Below are 6,301 nucleotides of genomic sequence, written 5' to 3' on the forward strand. Positions count from 1 at the left end.
CATGACAGTCCCTTCTTAGGTCCTTTAGTTTTTTCCTAGGTCTCTGGAGAGTAACTCTCCACTATGGAGGCCAAGTTCTATGAGTTTCCATTCATCCAAGCTGTACCTGGAATAGAATGTGACTAGCATTTACTGGGCTATGTATTGGACCAGAATTCCCCCCCCCCCCGATTTTAGATAAAAGGGGGGGAAAAGTAACTGTTATGGTCAGAATTGAATGTTCTATATAAGGATTAAAGAAACAGGAACGTTAAAGGAGAGATTTGTGAACTGATAGGAAAAATTGAAACGGATATTGCTAATGCCATCTTTTTCTTGCTGAACCAAGAGCCTAAGACTTAGTGGGGTCAGAAATGAAGATGGTGTAGCAGTAGAAGGCAGGGAGGAAGAGGAGAAAGTGCAGTTGAAAATGTTGGGGGAGGAAAGCAGGGTAGAGAAAGGGAAAGAAATCTGAGGAGGGAATGCCATAGAGAGCACTGAACAATGCTTGTCATCAACCTCTGTTTAAGACCTCTTGTTTATTGGGAGGGAGACAAACCATAAGTGACTCTTAATCTCACAAAACAAACTGAGGGTTAATGGGGGGAGGGGAGTTGGGAGGGGGGGGTGGGAGTATGGACATTGGGGAGGGTATGTGCTATGGTGAGTGCTGTGAAGTGTGTAAACCTGGCGATTCACAGACCTGTACCCCTGGGGATAAAAATATATTATATGTTTATAAAAAATAAAATAAAAAAAAAAAAGACCTCTTGTTTAACTAGACTTTAATCACAAGTAAATAACTACCTCACAAGCAGGAAAGAAGAATTTTTAAAATCAGATATTGTATTACTTAAAAATTCTTCATTCTGGTAAGATAAATGCCCAATATACACAATACATACCTCATTCTCATTAGCCAGGAATATAAGGTCTTTTTTGTCTTATTAAAAACAATGCATATTTGCCTCTCATTATATCAATTTAGTACCTCTACAAAGAGAGTCTCAGTTGATTAAAGACCTTAACCATCAATTTGGGGTGAAAATCTGCTTTGATAATTTAAAACACTTTCTAATGAATCTTTGCACATCTTTAATATTGGAAGGGTGCTTGGCCTTGATTATGAAATGTACATAGACCACAGAGGAGCCAACAGAGGGAGCCCTGCATGATCATTTCATTGCAAGAGATTAGGACCCAAATTTGATTGCAGCACATTATTCTCATTTTCTAATGCTTCCTGATTATCTTCTTTTAGTAGTTTAGGCAGCTTTGATTTAATAGCTTTAGCATGTAAAAGAAATGTCATTTATTGTTTAATTTAAAGAATGTCTCCCTCCCCCCTGACCTGCCTATTCTCCTTAGATGAAGTTTCTTTTACTTGGTATAATCATATAAAGTTTTTCGTTATAGAAAAGTCCATAAAGCTTCAGTGAAATATTATACCTGGATAATCTGTGCTACAGGTATATAAATTATTTATAAAGTAAATTAGGTCTTATGTGGGTCTATCTTCACATTGTAGTGTGTCTTCTTCTAGCTTTACCCCTTTGGTACTAGAAACTGTAGTGTAAAATGGCATATTTTCTAGGAGCATTTATGTTACTCCACAGAAATACACATATTAATTATATTAACTAAGATGTGTTATGGAAACAGTATAAAACAAGTTTGCATTTGAAAAATAATATTTGAGACTTCAAAGAAATTTTGAGGTTAGGGCAGACATTGACTCTTTTCTCGGTTTTGGGGCATTCTTGTCAAAAAAGGTAAGACAAGCACTGCTATAGGGCTTAATAATTGTAATTTATAAGTCCCTTCTAGATGACTGCATTATGCTCTGATACTCTGTAAGAGTTGTCATTCAGGAACAAGCATTTCTCGATTGAAAAAAGTTTGCATTTGATTACTCAGATGTGTAAATTTGGAAAACAAAAATCTTCTTGCTAACATGAATAGACAGGTAAATAGATTATTATCATGTTGAGCTAAAAGCACTATTCACATTGATTACTCTGAATTCAGTTCCTCAGTATCTGTCTTCTCTGTTCTGTTATTAACAGTTGATGTAGGCAGATAGTATTGGGAGATAGGAAACATATGGTTAAGAAGCATTGACATTTTTAATCCTCGTAATACATACAATTTTCTAGCATCTTTTATTTCACTATACACAGATATAATAACATAAACAACAAAAATTTATTAGAATTTCTAATGAAATACTGATGTATGAAAACATGGTAAATTTAGACTTTTGCAAAGGCAGTAGGCATTCTTGCTTTTCTTTTTTTTTTGTAATGTTTAATATTATATTCTAAGTACATTAATAAAGAACAGGAAACAGCAACCCTTTAAAATTTATCAAATGCTTGCCAATACTAAAAACAATTTTTTTTCACACTCCATTCATTTTCCTAAATTCTTAGGTAAAGATAAAAGTAGTTCTTTTGTTATTTAAATATATTTAAAACAAGTCTGTCCCCCAGAAAATTAATATTAATTTCCTTTTTCTAAATATTAGGACTTTCTTAATCCCATCAAAAGGAAATGCATTTTAAACCTTCTTAAATTTAATAGGGTTATTATTTTGCATTGTAAGCAACTCATGTAAGTAATCTTCAGCCTGACAGGCTGGCACCATTAGAGACTGGTTAAATCAAATATTTCCATGACCTATAATTTCAAGAGCAGAAGAATTCTAGTTCTGATTTACAAAGCTTTTCTGTATCTTGTCTTCCAGGTAATTTTCAACTCACAAAACCAGTGTCGGTTCCTGTCAAGCCTTCTCTTTCTTATACAATCTCTCAGAATTAATATGTATCCTCTGAACTTGAATCTGCTATTAAAGTGCTTTCTTCTTATTCCAAAACATTATGTGGATTTTTCTGCTCTTAACCATTGGCGTTTAGGGGGATGTTTAGTCACGTGACATAACAATCCTTTCATATCTCCTCCTCCTTTCCTCTGAAGCTGCAAAGGAATGTGAAATGATACACAGCTTGCATCTGCTCTCCATGCCTCACCACCTCTCAGCTTTATAGACCACATGCCTTTGTTCTCCCTCCTAATTCACGAGGACTGGTGTTTATAACATTCTCTCTTACACATTTGTCATTCTATCTCTTTCATATTAATATTTCAATTTTCCCTTCAAACTTCAAAGTTATTCACTTATACCTTGGATAATACTGGTCTGAGCAATGTTAAATAAAACTGAGTTTTACTTTGCAAATGTATTTTCTACATCTATCGACATGATCATATGGTTTTTATCCTTTCTTTTCTTAATGTGCTGTATCATGTTGATTGATTTGCAAATATAAACTACCCCCCTTGAGTTCCTGGAATAAATCCCACTTGATGGTGGTGAATGATTTTTTTAAAATGTATTATTGGATTCAGTTGGCTAATACTTGAAGATATTTACACCTCTGTTCATCAGAGACACTGGCCTATAGTTTTGTTTCTATCTAGTGTTTCTTTAGTTTTGATATCAGGATAATGCTGTCTTTGCAGAATGAATTTGGATGCTTTCTTTTCTATTTTTTGGAATAGTTTGACAAGAATAAATATCAGTTCCTCTTTAAATGTTTGATAGAATTCATTTGTGATCCCTAAACTTTTGTTTTTTGGGAGTTTTATGTTTAATGATTAGATTTCATTGCCTATAATGTCTCTTCAAATTTTCTATTTCTTCCCAATTCATTTCTGGAATGTTATAGGTTTCTAGGAATTTATCCATTTCTTCTAGATTGTCTAATTTGTTGGCATACAGTTTTTCATAATATTCTCATAATTCTTTGTATTTCTATGGTGCTGGTTATTATTTCTCCTTTATTTATAATTTTGCCTATTTGAGTCATCTCTCTCTTTTTATTGATGAGTCTGGCTGAAGTTTTGTTAATTTTATTTATCTTTTCAAGGAACCAACTTCTGGCCTCTTACTTTTCTTTTCTCTTCCCTTTTGTTTTCTCTTTCCTTTCCTTTCTTTCTTTCCTTTCTTTCTTTTCTTTCTTTCTTTCTTTCTTTCTTTCTTTCTTTGTTTGTTTCTTTCTTTTTTTCTTTCTTTTTCTTTCTCTTTCTCTCTTTCTTCTCTTTCTTTCCTTCCTCCCTCCCTTCCTTCCTTCTTCTCCACCTCCCTTTTTACCTCCCTCCCTCCATTTCAGTTATTTCTGCTTTAAGTATTACTCTTTTCTTTCTTCCACTGCCTTTGCAGTTTGTTTATTCTTTATTTTTCCCCCCTAGCTCCCTTAGGTGTACGTTTAGGTTGTATTTGAGATTTTCTTATTTCTTGAGCTAGACCCATATTGCTATAATCTTACCTCTTAGAAGAGTTTTTGTTGTAACCTAAAGATTTTGGATTGTTGTTTTTCATTTCATTTGCTTCCATGAACCTCCCTGGTGGTCTAGTGGTTAGGATTCGGCGCTCTCATTTGCCTCCATGTATTTTTTTTTTTTTTCTTCTTTGATTTCTTGGTTGACCCATTCATTATTTAGTAGCATGTTATATAATCCCCATATATTTGCATTCTTTCCTGATTTTTTTCTCATGATTGATTTCTAGTTCCATAGCATGTGGTCAGGAAAGATGCATGATATGACTTCAATGTTTTTGAACTTGTTGAGACTTATTCTATAGCCTAATATGTGATTTATTCTGGAGGATGATTCATGTTCACTTTAAAAGCATATATTCTGCTGTTTTTAGATGTAATGTTCTGTGTGTATCTGTTAAGTCCTTCTGGTGTGCAAATACTAAAATACTAAAATACTAAAATTCAAAGCCACTGTTTCCCTATTGATTTCCTATCTGGATTATTTCTCCACTGCTGTAAGTAGGGTATAAATTCCCCTACTATTACTGAATTACTGTCAACTTCTCCCTTTAGTCTGTTAGTAGGTACTTCATGTATTTATACATGTTAGGTGTATAGGTATTTATAACTGTTATACCCTCTTGCTGGATTGTTCCCTTTATTATTATGCAGTGTCCTTTTTCATCTATTGTTAGAGTCTTTGTTTTAATGTCTATTTGTCTTATGTAAGTATTGCTACCCTGGTGTTCTTTTCACTTCCATTTCCATGGTAAATGTTTTCCATTCCTTTGCTTTAATCTGCATGTGTTAGGTCTGAAGTGAGTCTCTTGTAGGTAGCATATAAATGGATCTTGATTTTTTTTTTTTTTTACCCATTTGGTCACCTTATGTCTTTTGATTGCAGCTTTTAGTTCATTTACATTTAGAGTAATTATTAATAAGCATGTACTTATTGCCATTTTACTTGTTTTATGGTTGCTTTTATAGTTTTTCTTTGTCCTTTCTTCCCTTGCTCTCTTCCTTTATAGTTTTTTTTCATGGTTTTCCTTAGTATTGTGCTTGGATTCCTTTCTCTTTATTTTATTTATTTATTTAATTTTTGTGTGCGTGTGTGTTCCAAAATACATTGTTTATGCACCACACCCAGTGCTCCATGCAATACATGCCCTCCTTAATACCCACCACCAGGCTCACCCAACCCCCCACCTCCCCTCCCCTCCAAAACCCTCTGTTTTTTTAAAGATTTTATTTATTTTTGAGAATGAGCAGGAGCTGAGGGGTAGAGGGAGAGGGAGAATCAGGCTCCCTGCTGAGGGAGGTGAGGTCCTTGATGTGGCGCACCATCATAAGACCCTGGGATCATGAACTGGGCCAAAGATAGATGCTTAATTGACTGAGCTACCAGGTGCCTCAGTCCTTTCTCTTTATTTTTTGTGCATCTCTTACAGATTTTTGATTTGTCAGTACCATAATGTTCATATATAACATCTTATGAATATAGCAATTAAAGTCCATTGATGGTTGCTTAAGTTTGAACCCATTATTTTTATTATTTTTTTTATTAACATATAATGTACTATTTGTTTCAGGGACACAGTTCTGTGATTCATCCATCTTACATAATTCACAGTGCTCACCACAGCACATACCCTCTCCAGTTTTTATCACCCAACCACCCCATCCCTTCAACCCCCCTCCTCTCCAGCACCCTTCAGTTGTTTTGTGGGTTTAAGAGTGTCTTATGGTTTGTTTCCCTCTCTGGTGTTGTCTTGTTTCATTTTTCCCTCCCTTCCCCTATGATCCAGTCTTCTTTCTCAAATTCCTCATATTGGTCAGATCATATAATTGTCTTTCTCTGGTTGACTTAGCATAATACCCTGTAGTTCCATCCACATCATTGAAAATGGAAAGATTTAGTTTTTTGATGGCTGCATAATATTCCATTGCATATACATATATATATATATATATATATATATATATATATATATATATACCAC

The sequence above is a fragment of the Enhydra lutris genome, unplaced genomic scaffold (assembly GCF_002288905.1).
Source record: "Enhydra lutris kenyoni isolate GAN:26980312 unplaced genomic scaffold, ASM228890v2 scaffoldscaffold2, whole genome shotgun sequence".
Classification (NCBI taxonomy): domain Eukaryota; kingdom Metazoa; phylum Chordata; class Mammalia; order Carnivora; family Mustelidae; genus Enhydra; species Enhydra lutris.